At 35.4% G+C, this 16,619-nt stretch overlaps 1 protein-coding gene and 1 long non-coding RNA gene across 5 annotated transcripts in view; one reads left to right on the top strand and one right to left on the bottom strand.

Moving 5' to 3' along the window:
* Positions 1–16,619, top strand: part of LOC113507132 (epidermal growth factor receptor) — a 118,040-nt gene that overhangs the window by 14,028 nt on the left and 87,393 nt on the right. The gene's annotated exons all lie outside the window — the stretch shown is intronic.
* Positions 2,868–14,736, bottom strand: LOC113507419. Of its 4 annotated transcripts, none has more exons than XR_003401864.1 (3): positions 12,825–14,730; positions 11,922–12,102; positions 2,868–3,445 (listed from the first exon to the last, which is right to left on the bottom strand). It is a non-coding gene; the product is annotated as an uncharacterized LOC113507419 (long non-coding RNA). The 4 variants fall into 4 exon arrangements; XR_003401865.1 differs by lacking the exon at positions 2,868–3,445 and adding an exon at positions 5,873–8,380 and having other exon boundaries at positions 11,943–12,102; positions 12,825–14,729; XR_003401862.1 differs by lacking the exon at positions 2,868–3,445 and adding an exon at positions 5,873–8,380 and having other exon boundaries at positions 12,825–14,728.

Raw genomic sequence — 16,619 nt, 5'->3', positions numbered from 1 at the left:
AAAATTCATTTGTTTTTCCTTATAATTCGTGTGTTTTGTAGAAACGTTTTTTTATAATTGTAACCAAGGCGACATTCCCTCATTTGTCTACTTGATAAGTTAACCACAAACATCTCAAAAGTCATATTCGTGTATAAATGTTTTCCTTACAAGTGTTAGTAACCACAGCTCGTGTAAAGTAGGTAGATGTAGAATAAAGTGTCAATTCTAAATAAAACCGCGCTAGTTACACATTTTATCTGTGCTGTGTTCATGGCCATTTCAATTAAATTATATTAGAATTACGAACTGTATAGTTTACTCGTCCATAGTGTTTTATGCGATAGGAATTAAATGTGTCTCGTTTATTTTTAGTCCTAAGAGGCGAAAAAAAAATCTTCATTTCCTATTATTAATGTATTTAAGCATTAGAATTATCTCCTTGTTAAGGTAACGTTTAAAATATATCGGCTTAAAAAACTGATACAGCGTTGGTAACAAGACTACCCTTGAAAGTTTTTGTAAAAAGCCTGGTCACCCTGGTCCTTATAGTAAATTATGCCTTAAACGACAACAATCAGCTACTAATCAAAAAACATATTTACATTAGAGCCTTAATGTAAGAAAATTAGTTTTTTTATTGTGTTTCACACTGTAATAGTGTAATGTCGTTATTATGTGAAAATTGAGATTTCTCAGCTCAGGCTAATGTCTTGCATGGTGACATAATAGCTATGGAATTGTATGATCGTTACGACGACAGAGAAAATGCAAATACCAGACGCTCTTTGTTTATTTTATTTAACAAGATTACTTTAGAAGTCGAAAAACTATTTAATGAAATACACTCTTCAATACTCCCTAAACTTAATAAAAAATTACATTCATAAATACAAATATTTTTGCCATAGTATACTCTAAAGTGAGAGAGACAATGTTAGATGTAAGGACCTCCCAAACTGAGTGAAATTTCAAATCCAACACAAAAGCCACATAACTTACCTTCTGCTCTAAAAGTTAAATTAGCAACTAAAGCGTTCTCTACATCATTAAATCTAGCTTTATTCTTGAAGGTACGAAATAAAACTATAGTATGTAAATCATACAAAATCTACTAAAGAATTAATATTAGTGTAAATATAAAATTACGTTAAGTAACATGAACTTGAACGCCATTCAGTGTTGTTTAGCGGTAATTAGTTATTTTAAGGTCAATTGTTTCGATGAACAAAAAAGAAACTAATAGCTGTGTAATACAGGCCGCCTCTATTTCTCCTGGTTAGGACTCCTGTGATCTTTGCGTATACAAATATAAGTGGTATGCAAATTTTCGTGCTGAGTCTGGTATCTGGTAGTAGTTTGTTCATCTGAATATATTATGATAAGTAAGAAATTTATTATGAGATAAAAAATCAGAGTTCGAGTAATTTTGTTATTTCAAGAAACGTATCAAAATACAAAATCATAAAAGATGACACGGAAACATTTCAATAGTAAATGACGATATAAATATCCAATTTTCCTATTTGAGGTTAATATCATCCAGCCATTGACACTGTTTACCACAAAATTAATTAATACAATATTATTAAGTTGTGACACTGTCATTATAAAATATCCTTTTGGTTGCACAACTTTTCCTTCCATTTACCTACATTCGGTAAAATTTTACTACCTAATTTTTAAATTTAGATATTTCAATCGGATAAGGATTTCAATTACCAGAAAACTATAACCATAGTTTGCTTGTGATAAAGACTACCTTCTAATTCTTTCATATCGACCTTATATACCATTCACAGTTCATGCATTTCGGAGTACTTTATTGCTATCGATGGAATGCATGCGTTACTACGGGATATCCCGCAGCTAGCTAACGGTTCACAAATTTTACAACGACCAGACGTGTTTCTCTCATTAGCAGCCCAATGATTACAATGACATAGTTTCCACGATGTAGGATAATCTAATTAGTGTTGCGTGGCATCACATGTGAACAAAACTGTTCAGGGTCTGGGTGCTAAAGGACCTCGAGTATGGTCCTTTGAACGACTCTACAAAAAGTTTCTGGTCCTTTTGGTAACCCTATGTAACAACTTGAATGCTAGTGTGGTGGGAATCAATTTTTGTGAGTATATGAAAAGTATTGTCGTGTAACATGTAATTATTAGGTCTGAGATAGTTTTTGTACGTTCATAGATCTCTCAACACAATTGCTATTCAAATTTGGACGACGTCGAAAAGTTCTCAAGTTACAGTTTTCACGTAGTTAATAATTAAAACACATATGCCACACACAAATGCTTCGGCAATGTTTGTAGTCAACTTCGTGACACAGCTTCAACCTAAGTGACAAAGGACCAAAAATACTAACAGTACTAGTTTTACCCGAAAGTTTCGTATATTCTCACAATAGTCAGTCTATGCACGAATTAGTTCACGAGATCGTTACGAAGTCAGATGGTATGCATAGTTGTGACTAATATTTAATTGGGTTACTAAGGTGAGCAGCTCCATATGATACGTGCAATGTGATATTCTGCATACAGTTGCTCTACATTTCATAACTGTTAAAGTTTGCTACAAAGTGTGACATTAGAAACGAATGTTGTAATTTCTGTTTGTTTTAAAAGTTCCCTAATTTAAAGATTTCGTTGTAATCGTCAGTTTCAAGGGAACTAGTAGGAAGTTAAACAAAACACCCGAATGACTAAACTAGTTCAATATTCATTAGAATCTGGCGCATTTCAACCACCTAAAATATATGTAAACAAGAGTCGGTTCAACTCACACCCACTGCATACCGCATTATGCGTGCACAAGTGTAGGATCACAGAGATCCCATTTTTTAAAACAATGTCACGCCTCGACTTTTGTTTTTGTTACGTCACAGTACAGTGATCCTTCCATACATAAAAAAAAACTGTTACAATATTGCTGTAAAGAACAATGCCCACCTAATAAAAGCCTTTACTGATAAACTGAACGAGTAACTCCAAGTCTCAAGCGTCAGTAAGGAATATGAAACGACATAACAAATGCTGGCTGCCAACAACCAACAATCCTACATAGAAAAAGTTAATAGATTTTTTGTCCTAAAATGTGTTTCTTGTCCAAAGTAGTTTCGAAATGAATAATAGCCTTCTTTAAACGCAACCAACTTGTGGAACTAAACATTTGTTCGGACCTATAATTAGATGACTAATCATACGCCGAGTACAAGCCAATTACAACAAAATAAAACAATAAAGACCCCGTGATATCATTACACCCATAGATCTCAATAATTAGTTGAGTCACCCAGCGTGCGCGCACCTAAAGAATTGGGAGCTGGGAGCCGAGGACCGGCGGACCCGGCCGAAGATTCCCGAAGGCGGCGAGAAGGGGGAGCTCGGCAGCCCGTGACGCCTGGCCAGCTGAGCGTGTCGTCTCCTACCCGCGAGCCTCGATACCACATGATGCCATCCTGTAATCCCATACAATATCAATCGTTATGCTAACTGAATGTGTTTGCGACTCCGCCCGCGTCGCGCACCTATAACTTAACTTTGTGTGGGGCACCGTCAACTGCGAACTAGGGGCTCTCGGTTCCGGACGAATTGTCACCACGAGCTATTCATTCGTTGGATCAACGTCTTTTAACTTTCAAAAGTAAAGAACTGTGCTAGAATTGCTACGGTTAAAACGCTATTTTTATTTCATTTGGTGGTACTAGAAATTTTGGTCCTTTTATTCGAAATTAAATTCGGGTCGACAATTTTGTAAAAATAATCGAGACCTACTGACGTATATTATTATCGCATAAACCAACAACACATGTCCGTGCGTCTTAACCTTCAAGTACGAGGATTTAGTAATTAATACGAATTGAAAAAACGTTCGTCGGACGTTCGCGTGTTGTCACAAACGCGGTTAATGATTTTAAAGAACAAAAAGTGACGCCTCTGCGCCCGTGACCAACTTCGAAACAGAATGATGACAACTATAGATAACAAATTGAAATAATGACATCTAGTTAGAAGGCCTAATTACACTTGTCTTTGATGCCTTATAAGGAGGCGTTGTTCCTTTATTTTATGATCGTACTAAAGAGGCAATCGCTAAACGATTTCCACTTCAGCCTTGAATGAAAGACAATTATTATATCAGTTCAAATGCCCCCGCTGTTAATTGCATCAATGATGTTTGAATTTAAATCGTTTATCGTGTGCGTGAAGTCCAAAGAAACGATGCACGCTTGTAATTGTGTGTGGTGTTGAATGAATATTGGAAACTTACAATGAAAAGGATAACATGAACGTAGTGGTGTCGATGTGTGTGAGAACAATGAGACTGTTGTGGTGTCTGCCATTCAACTTTTTTACGAGCCTTTAACAAAGAGTTTAACCCACTACAGGTACAGTATACTCACCATATCAAGTCAGTATGTTTATTTAATTTTATGAAGAAAAAGCTACATTATTTTTTGCTTTGGGCTCGTTTACGTGGCTTCGTCATACAATTTCGTCACCTGCTTATCACGACTTTCAAATGTCTGTTAGATATTCAGCAGCTGCAATGGCCACTATAGTTTCTTATAACCCATCTGTATAAGAAAACCCGTCGGTTCCAATATAAAACAACAGTTATAATTCCAACGATTACCAAAACATCTCTCGATCCACTATATTTAATTATTCAGCTCTGTTATCTCTTATATAAATGGAATAAAATTCCGAAATACGAGTTTATTTTTATAAGTTTCTCACGGGTGTTGATTACCATCTAAATGATACATCGATCACTTGGAGATTACAAATCAAATTGTTATTTGTTTTTATACGGTTTTGAGATACGGTAGTGTCCAATGTTTATCACGTTAAGGTTTTTAATATCTGTCACCGTCTCTATACCTACTTATTTTCTTGATTGTTAAGCCGTGTTTTCTTAAACCGTTTTGTAATATAACTTTTCCAACTCGCTATAAAACACAATTTAAGTTTCGCAAGCCGCTCTACATGTGTTCAAACTTCGATCTTTGCCCATCTTAAGTTTGCTAGCCGAACCTCAGTTCGGGCAATGCATACTTCCCGCACGTACAGTACACGGACATAAGCCCCAAGTTTACTGTCTACTTGTGTAACACGTTGCAGGGTAAACCAGCGCCTTCATAGGTTAAACACTGGTATGTGTGGAGCCACAGAGCGTTACGGCGCTCCAATATACTCGTTCTTCGTTGAGACGTTGTTTCCAGTGAGGCGTGCCGAATCTAAGTATCTTCGGACTACGATGCCCACGACCGCGGTTTTACGAGGACAAAACCCATAACCAGTAAGGCTTACTACTGCCAGAATTGAGTTATGTTTAAATCCATTTGAAATCGAGTTGGTACTCTGGAAGTCGAAATTAAAGCAAATTTAGGTTAAAGTTGTAACGTAATATCGGACACTGACAATCTTGCTTTGGTTTGATAAAATAATATGAGGACCAAATCGAGAACCGAATAGAAATCAAAAACAGTACCAAACCAGTTTTGGGAGTAAGTCCGCAGATTTACCAGATTATAGCCAGCAAGCATGCGTGACGCCGGTAACAACGTTATTTTATGACAAATTGAAAAATTACGGAGGACAGTCATGATACGAAAATGATTAACACGTGGAAGCCTTTAAGTATGACGTTTGAATAGCAGAGAAAAATGATATAATAAGCAAGTGAGCGCTAACGCTGTGCAATGCAGCCTGATTGAAATAATCGCATCTCGTTAGCGATTCCGGCCCATTATTCTTTATTGTCATTAAATATATGCCGCATAATAAAATGTATTTTTTATAATTCTATCACAGTATTATTTACACGCTTCTGAAAATTAAATATATTTTAATAAAGAGTTTGATGCAATTTGAATTATCTACGAAAAGTTTAAAAATATATCAATTAAGTAGGTATTACAAAAATACTTATCAATCACAAAATGGCGATATCTCCAATGTCCATCTTTAACACAATTCAAATTTAAAATACCTCAAACAAATACAAAGTTGACCGAACGCAATGAACGATTCCCAAACAGGAACGTCTTCTGATATCTAAAACTCATATCAACTCTACGCAAGTCCCTTGAACTAAATGGAAGCTTACGAATGCAAATTAAACACGCAACCAACGATTATATTTGAATTATTGTTCCTGTCAACCAAACATATATTTAGGTTGACAAAGTGTGACGGTGCAGAACACCCTTTACAAACACGTTGTGATTTTGTAAACGTTACCTAGATTGTTACTTAAAGTTCACTTACTTTAAGAAACTTCGAGAAGTTGAACTTGAAACTTCTGCTTCAGTTTCGAAGTGCATGCACAAGATGATTTGTTGAACTTTAAAGTGCCTACGGTTGATAGAATACGCGTGTAAAATAGCACTAGTTATAACTAGTTGAAGGGCAAAGCGATGAAGCTGTTCATTTATTTGCCTTGAAGTGGCGCGTGTACCAATTAGAGATATCGATGAAAAGAACTTTACAACAAATGGAAAACTTGTAATATTTCTAAGTGGTGTTTTATTACAAATTATAAACTTTACATTTCAATCTCAGTTTGCACCGACAACGTCAATTACTGCCAACAGAAAAATCATCTAAGTAGAGGTTAATATAATTTGCGTCGAACACGACGATAATTCATAAACAATATGTCATTATGATAGCCGACTCTCGATTCGCTTATACAACATAATCTTGCGATAACAAATGAGCATCTACAATAGAATTGTTTGTGTCAGCGACCTTTCGAGCCTACATAACATAAACTAAACGATGAAATAATATACAGCATACATGTGCGATGCATGATGAGAAAACAATGTGTTGTACATATAAACAATGTTTTAATAAAAACATTACATCATGATGTGATTTGACTGTGTTAGTTTTACGATCGTAATATCAAAACGTAGACTCAAAAACTAATTTGTTGTGGGAGAAAAGTTTTTGACTTTATTCTGCAAAGAGGATTTATAAGTTCGCTACTGAAGATGGACTTAAGTGAAGTTTTTCGATTTGATACGATTCTCTTTGTCGATTTATTTATTATGCTTCCTACTGGTATACTCCTGAGGGTTAAGTAAGACAGCAGTTCTTAAAAACATATTTTAATAGAGCCTCAAAGAGAGCCTCCAACTTGGAATCAAGTTAAAGTATCAATCGGCGCAATGACATTTGCACTAACATTACGCACATCGCTTTTTCGGTAGCCAATCAGAAAAAGAACGTATGACGCGACGCGACCGCTGACCAATCGAGTTCACTCACGCTCTTTACACATTCGTTAAACGGGAATCATTGGTGAATCACATTACTGACTGCTATTCCCATAATAGTTAGGAACAATGTAAATAAATTAATCTAGATTGCTGTTGTGATAGATCGTTCGTGTAGTAAAGTCATTTGTTTTGGTGATTAGTTTAAACTTTTACTAGATACTAGCCAATTGTGCGCATCCAGACATTTGGTATTGATTTCTAATGAGTTGGATTTCGGTGTATTTGTTACAAGCTTGGTGTATAAATATAATTGCCTTGAAGTTTACATTTTGGAGCAGATTAACAGACACCAAAATACGTTGTGTAGTAGAATTTTTGATACGACCGGTTCCACAGTAATCAGTTAGCCGGCAATTCGCACGCGGCCCCATTGCACGGTCACGCTTACTTGGCTCCCTACGAGATGGCCTCACGACTGTTTTTTTTACTAATCGACGTACTTTTTACTATTGTACGATTGATTATTTATAGAAAGTGAGTAAGTTTTGGTACTTATCTTTCAGACTAGATTGCAGGTCAATGAATTTGAACTCCTTGCTTTATCAATCATTCTAAGTTTTATTTCGGTGATTCTAAATTTAACTTTTATTTCATGTACGTTTTTAGATCAATTACATTTTATTAAAACACATAAACTTTAAATATGTGCTTTTATTAGCAAGAAGTTTTCTTGACTAAATCACAATATAGAAAATTACTAGATATTCCACATAAAAACGCAAAGCCTTCATGGTTCAGACGATTACATAATTCAGGAATTTAGTCATTACAACTCCAGCCCTCTCGCGATAGAAGTGCGTAAAACATACACTTTTGCTGGTAAACGGATACTCGTAATAATATGCACTTAAAAGTTCTAGACGTTACAAGTAGCAAGGTACAAATTATACGTTACGTTTGCAAAATACGATAGTTCATTTCACGCAAGCTCTGAGGAATTACACACTCTGTGATTTTCTCGACTCGAATCTTCGTAACTTATTCCAGAATTAAAAAAGTTTAATTGTCAGTTTGAGTGTGGAACGTAGTCTTCATTTGCGAACTATGATGATAATTTGATTTTTTTACTGCCAGCCAGCTACTTCCTCCGTTTTTTGTTTTCTGTAATGAGTTTTAATAATCGAAGATCATTGACTGTTTTACTGTTAGCAATAATCTAAGAACAATAGAGATATACCAAGTTTATTACTAGTTATGTCCCGCGGTTTCGCTTTTCACGCAAGTAATGTGATATTAATCGAAATGGTAAGGCCATAAAATATATTTTTTTTATTGCCGACGTAGTAATATATGATGTCTTTAATTTATTTGTATGAGAATTTCATTTTATTTTCCATTATAGAAACTAAGCATCTTAGTTTTTATACACGGCTCATCCCTAAATCAATTATACTTTTTAAAACCAATTGTGGCCTAAACGGCCCATGTGAACGTTGAACAACTGCGCAACAAGACATAGAGCACAGAATTAATTGCGATTGCGAGCGACTTACGCAACTACGATCACGACTCGATATAACACCTCGATTCGATTAAAGAATTGTGTAAAACTTTTAATCGTTACAAATTTTTGTCACAATACTATTCGAATTTTGTATTCGAGAGAATGTTATCGATTACGTAATTAAAAATCGAGTGATACTCGAAAACTCAAAGCAGGTTCGAGTGTAACAGTCAAAGCCTAGTAGGTAATCGAGATAGCGGTTGAACATTGTTACAAATTTATTAAAACAAAAATAACACAAACAAAACTGAAGTGCTACTTACTATTAATAACAAAATATTTAACAAAAGCATTTCTATAAATATTGAAAAGCTTTATTTTAGCTCGAATTTTAACCGCAAAAACATTGTTGTTACACTATATTCAATGGAGGGAGGGCCTAGAGTGAAACAATGATGGGTCATACAAAAGGCACACAGGATCAACACGCGCATTCATGGTTAGTACATTTTTTGTAGTTGTGATATATTCCAATAGATATTACCATTTTTTTTATTAGATCTCTTTTTAAAATTCTCGATCGTCAATGACGTAATTCCATTCACCGCTTCTTATGTCATCTAACTCTGAAGAAGAAATGAAGAATCTTAGGCTCTTCCTGCGCAAACCAACACAAGTGTCTCTCTATACTAAGATCGTATGAAACAATTGCTTTACGATTTCGGATGACGGTCGTCGCATAAGATCAGTGCAGTCAGAATACATAATGTTATTGGAAACATAGTTTCCTATATTCTTTCCTTAACGCCATGATTAGTCAGTACACATTTTCCTTAAAGATTTCAATTGTTTTTCAGCTAATATGATAAGGCGGTCCATACATAGTCTGCACCAACTGTCGACACTTTTAAAACAATAACATGTTTACATCTATAAGTAGTAATTGGAGAGTTAATTTCAAAGAAAAGTATTTCCTTTTGAATTTTCGTGTTTTCAAGTTGACACTTCAACAAACTTTTATACAGAGGCTGCAGTATAAGTCTTGAAACAGACTTTGTTTTATTTTTAAATGGCACTATAGCCAAATCGAGTAGCGATCGAGTGTTATCAGCTCTTGCTTCTGCACTTCTGCAATTACCGTCAGTACCAGGGTTCCACCTCAGCCTTATTTTGATTTAAACAGAACTCGAATTTGTCAGGTTGTTTTTTTTTTGTTTTGTCATCTGCTCCAAGCAGTCCAAACTGCTTCGTCTATGAATGTTCAGCCTTAATGCCTATTGTAACATAAACCTACTATAAAACAACTATTGAATACGACTCTGTTAAAGCTGTTGGGCTTAGCTTAAAACAATAACGTTCTAAAAACTCGGAAAACATATAAAATTCTAAAACATTGTGAAAAAAATTCTGTTTCGAAACAAATGTTTTAAAATATTTTTAAAACATTGTACGTAGCCATAGACTGAGTAGTTGATATAGAATTAATACCTACAAGTATAACATCATTGTATTACTGCACGACGTATATCAAGACATGACATATGTTTTAAATATAGCGACAATTGTGCGTAATGGTTCGTAATACATCTCTATATAATAATCCATGCTAATATTACAAATGAACGGCTGGAATAGAGCATCAATTTTTATGAAATTCATCGAGTAATCGAGTTACTTTGCACTACTCGATACTGTCATAATCGATTACCACTGGGCGAGTTACAACAAAACTAGTCTACGAAACCAAATGTTAACAAGGCGACATATTATAGCAACTATAAAAACCATATTTGTTACTCCCAAACATGCTTGCTCTCATTATCCACACACAACACATGTATCTTGACCTAAAATCCTACCAATGTCAAACAGCATGATTACATGTCAGACTTCTCTTAAATTACAATTAAGGATCAAAATGAGTCAAGTAACAGCTGATTTGTAATTCTGTACCACCTGCCACAATGAGGAAACTAAAACAATATTATAATTGACAGTTAATTATTCATTTATAGCATTCATTATTTTAGAATATTATAAATTGTTTCTGTTTGTATATTATGACAGCTGTCGATTAGTAAAGGTAACTGTCCGGAGTTACAATTTTATATTTAACCTTAGTCAGTTCAAAATTAACCAAACAACCAATTTTAGCAGCAAAACATCAAATAAGATGATAACATTTGTAGGAAAGAGAGACTCAGATAAACTCATTCGGAATCCGAATTCATAAAAGAGTTTTTTCTCAATCCTTCGGGAAATAATTTCAGATTCTCCCATAAGCTTGCATCGGCTTATAGTTGAGGTTTCCATAACCACCTTTCATCCATCATCAGATCGGCAACATAACATCATACGACAACATTCTCCCAAAATTAATGAAAGCACGCAAACTTTAAGCGCAATCAGAAACCAGGAAGTGACTGAATTTTAACTCGAAAGATTTGATTACAGACAAAGGGAACTAAATAAAAGCTCGTAAAATAAAAAAACTATGGAGTCCCGTGGACAAGTGACATTTTTACAAACGTGAACGTTGATCGAATTGCGGGCAGTACAGTCATCCAACTAGGCTATCTGGTTTTCACGTTACTGATACCGATAACTGTCAAACGGTTTTTAGCTACTAGATATTTCTGATAGAGTTTAGTTTTTAGTAGCAAAATTTTTTTTTGGAACAGTAGATTTATTTATTATGATGATAGGATAGATTAATGTATAGTTAATTCGTTAATGAGATAAAAAATTGCACAAATAACGAACTTTTAAAAAATCTCATAACATCTAGTTTGTACCCTAATTATTTAGAATCTTACAGCTGAGCAACATTCTATATCATTGAGACGTACCAAAAATATAAGACCAATATAAGACAAATTTTCATTTCTAAAAAAAAAAACAATTTGTTATTGTCACAAAATTAGACTCAAGAAAACACTTTGAACACACTTCGTAGCTTAAGGAAGCTTTCTTACACAAAAGAATAAAGCCGTTCATTGAAAACCGATGAGTCAACAAACAAAGAATATTGACTGACAATTACGATCGTTTATTGCCTCTCTCATTACATATACGTTAAGCATCAAACCATATAAATAAATACTCTAATGATGTGTCACCCATTCATTGAAAGACTCCGTCAATTGAGAGGATAGTTCAAAAACATTGACAATGACACATATTAGTATTGGTACGTACTGGACTTGCATCGGATCTTACTGGTTGGGTTATCGCCAATGACGCGTGGAGCAGGCGGTGATCGAAACACGTATCAATAAACACAGCAATGAAAGCTTCCGTTTTGTATTCAATTGTTTCGATTGACACTATAGTCGTTTCTAATATTGGGTCACCGGGTTGATTCTTGAGGAGTCGTACACTGCAAAAAGGTTAAGGATCGTAATAACATCTTCTCATATCATAATGTCAGTATGTTTGAGCTTTGCATACAGCAGGTGTTCGAAATGTCAGTAGTTTTCAAAACGGCTATTAAGATCAGTCATAAATAAGTTATCGCAAGTGTAATCCTACGTGTATCCATACGCGAGCCTCATAAAATTATCACTTCGTAAAATTCGCTCATAAAGGCGTCACAAGAAATTGAGTTATTGTAAACGATTTCCTCTACTCCCATAAAATACGAGAGTTATATGTCATAATCTCGAGTCCCATTGATTATACTGATGCAAACACGTTTCAAATAAAATACAAGTATTTACACCAAGACGCATGAAAACGGACCGTTCGGAACGGCAGCTGCATAGGGTCAATTGGTACTGACCCTAACATTACAATCCGGCCAATTTAAGAAGACTCGATCATTGACACGAACCTATTCAATGGGAAACCATTACAAACCGGCACGGTTGCATCGTGAAACATCTTGAATGCCTCTTGCGGGCAGCAGAGAATACGACTGAATTAGAGAGTCATCATTCACAATGTTTTGTTTTCAGTATTTGGTTGTTTTTGATAATAATCGTGTAATAGCAGGCCCAGATGCTCGTTATTAAGACGGGAGAACACATGCGGGTCACCACGTGTGCCTAGCTAAATGAGCCCCCACTAATCGGATCCCTTGAGAAAAGCTGTTTTTTTTACCAAGAAATCCAATGTTCCGTAGATCATACGTACTTGAAGATTCACAATTTCTTATTTCTTCGAGAGCTCTGTAATATAATATTTTATAGACCGATAAAGTGGTAAGGACTTTACTGTACATTTCACCTACTTTCAGCTGTCGCAAGTTGCCAGCATCATAATTATCGTGCCTTGCATTTGGACTACCGATTGACAAATAAATTATTTTAAACTGTCAGATGTAAAAATTACAAACATACGTCATCGCCAAGAAAAAAAACAAACAATATGACCAACCTATTGAACCTCTTTTGTACATTTACCCGTTGACTATACAACAGCTTTTTTCAAATGGCTTATCTAATCCAGTTGTAAATTCTTTCTTTGAAAAAATACTACGCACTCTAACAGTAGTGCTCATTACAAACAGGAGATAAATTGCAATTACATTGTAAGATGTCCGTCGAACTAATGAGAGAGAACAGGTTATCATAACGGTGAGACGGTGCCAGTTCGATGTCCGCCCGGGACGGCCTCGCTTACCATGATATACATTAAAAACATGTCAGAGATAGTTATTGAGATACATTTTTCTTCTTGGATTTCGGATCTAAAAAGTTTATTTTGGCACGCAGTTGTAATTTTGTCCAAATTATCATTAAAATATTAAAGTGCCAGCTTATTGGAATGTTACTGTATTCTTTATTGAACTGCTATAAAAAAATATGAAGTACCTAAATAAATAACTTCGAAAGAACACACTTAAAACGATTGATAAAAACCTTTTTAAAACCAAACTCCTTAACCTAATAACTCAAAGTTTGTTTACACATATTGTTTATGATGACTCTGACACAAATTTAATTTGAAAAAAGAACGACGCGTTCCAAGGCGAGTTTTCCCGCGTAAACGAGCACATGTGCGCGTTCGCCGCAGGTTCCCAGTGCGCATGCGTGGGAAACAAGCGCACCATCTTGCGCCGTCGCCTTTTTCAGCAGAACTGTTTTTGTTCAATATAAGTATTATCAAGGACCTGTTCGAGACTTTTAAAGCGTTTCTGTTATTAATATAAACATTTTTGTGATTGGTATGATGGTACGTAGTTTCAGTGTGAATCCTGAGAACGTTGTTTGATCAATTTAATTGGATAAAGCAAACTGAAAAAAAAAAACAATAATCAATAAAAAATATTATAACCTGGAGTCTCAGAAAAGAAATTGAGCTCGAGTATAATTGAACTTTTACAACATCCACAAACAACTTTATTAAACTAAACACCCACTTTTTAGAAAAGCACATATCGCTGGTATGCCGAGTACCCAGTAATGAAACTGGACCGGCTTTAGCGAGCCCATTCAATAAACCTGAACGACCGTAAATAGCTCAATCCGAAACACGTTGCAACAATTAAGATAATTATCGTTTTAGTAGCACGGACATCCGTCTATCAGCGTCGATAACTTCCGAAGTGTCAGACGCATTAATGAATACCAACAGTGCACTTTCATTCATGTATCCTTACTGTTGAACAAATGCCAACGCACTGTAATCTCCCGAGACGGTGGACGCTCACGCCATCCGTGTGGCCCAAGTCACAGCCTTGGGGCACACTCCAAAAAATACATGTTACTTTTTATGAGGACCTTCTCTATCCATTTCAATGAAATGCTTGTGTTTTGTGTCAAACAGAACACCGTCTTCGACTTCTAACAGTTGTTGATACGAAACAATCAGAATTCCTCCAGTCCCAATTAGTTCAACCGGAGCAATTTACTCGGAATCGTATGCCGCTCTTCACATAGTACCGATATTAACGTCTTCGCTAGTTTTCGCCCGTGCTTTGCAACTCCACGTGCAAATTACATTTAGCTTAGATTGCGGCATCATTACTGATAATTGCCAGTACCAAGGGTTGTTAATTCCTTAATCGTCGGTATTAAGCACTTTGGACTTTCTTGTACTAATATTAGTTTATACGTCACAATGTTAGTGCAGGGATGTGCTTTTCACTTTCTCGATCGGACGCGGGCAGCTTGACCGGATGCCCGAACGGTTACTATGTACCGGGTCTGCATCCTCAGTGATTATCATTCAAATGGACCTTTAAGAGCGGCTGTTTTCTAACTGGCGTATCCATTGCAAATTAGTAGAAGCTCTTTGGCTTCTTGAAGAATATTTTTCGAGAAAATGCATTACTTTTATTAACCAACACTTGCATAGGTATATTAACTACACGCGTCACTTACATGACATTAAAATATATTTGCAAGCCAAGTTAGCAATAAATTGCAATTTTCAGAAATGGCTATGCCATTGACGTATTGTTTATCCCAGATTCGCTTATTACACAATATAAATTGTGACATGAGTACTCGACATGTAATTTGCTAAGTGATTGCAATATCATTTCAATAGCGGTCTAGTTATTACGATGATTAAACCAAATTTCAATTGCAATAGTTGCATAAAGGAGATTAATTTCTCAATAATAAATATTTTCAATATTGTATCTAGGTTGGTTCATTTAGATGATTGCTTTAATATGGATTATGGATTTCGGATTATCAATGTACTTTGAGGGTTTCACTTTGTGTAATATTCTGCTTATTCGCTTGTTATTTTCTGATCATTAGTATAAGCTACTACTATTTCATTTAAAGCCACATTTAGATCGAGAATTCTGCAACCTGAAATCATATTCAACAATAGCACATAAATAAACATGAGAATCGCAAATTCGATGATTTTGGAAGGAACGTAGCGAAAGCCTGAATTCATTTTGCCATCGACATACAGATGCTCAAATTACCGCATAAATAGGTCTAAACCTAAATTCCAACTTCGAATCATTATTGAGAATTTTCGACAGAATAATGCGTTAGAATGCGAATCCAGTAATTCTCAACAAGCGAGTTAACTGGACGAGTCTGTTCGATTATCATTTTACACATCACTGGTAGCTAGTCTACTCTAATGCAATTTCAAGTACTTTTACATCGGGATAATACTGATCGTGCACTAAGCAATTAAAGGGCTTATTAAATTTCTGTCGACGTAGGGGGGACAATAGCCTAGGGTTATCGTGAGTACTGGCTATGGGAAAGGTCGTGGGTTTGAACCCGATCCCGTTGAACTATCGTGACTAATTCACTGGCACATTTACTTAGAAGGATTAACGCGAACTATGCTCATACATACATTCAGTTCTTGGTTATTTTTTTATTAATTGTGAATGAGTTTCGTAACTTGATTGAGAAGTCAAATGTTATAATATTGTCTTTCGGTGTATTGTCTAAAGGATAACCTGTTTATAGAGAATTTGGTATTGTTAATGATAAGCATTGATTGTATTGTGTCGATTTTGGTGTATACGAAAAATTCCGGGCAATTGTGAGTCAGTCGCGCGAAACTCAGGGTTCCATACAAATTGGCTAAAGATAAAGAAACCGGTTCGGTGATCCTGAAAATTTTTGTCAGAAGTTTATGAACGGAGGGACTAATAGGGGAGCCTCAGTAATACGGTTCTTTACTTAACGAACCCCAAAAAGCGCTCTGTAAGAATTACCTAAATTATAAATGAATTATCTGTTAATTATGAATTACCTACTTAAAAATGACAGATCAGCAAATACCCTATAAATCTAGGTACGTAAATTATTACCAAGTATAGCTTCGCAGCAATTATAATACTGCGTTTGTATTGACTACCAACCTACTTTGAATTTTAAATGTAAGCTAAATGCAACTCGTGTGACATAATTGTGCAACTTTCAACGACTGCCTAGGTAAGCGTAAGCATAGGTAAGGTTCGTTCAC

This window comes from Trichoplusia ni, chromosome 1 (assembly GCF_003590095.1).
Source record: "Trichoplusia ni isolate ovarian cell line Hi5 chromosome 1, tn1, whole genome shotgun sequence".
Taxonomy (NCBI): domain Eukaryota; kingdom Metazoa; phylum Arthropoda; class Insecta; order Lepidoptera; family Noctuidae; genus Trichoplusia; species Trichoplusia ni.
The sequence above is the reverse complement of the archived record's forward strand: the minus strand, read 5'-3'. Positions and strand labels throughout refer to the sequence as shown.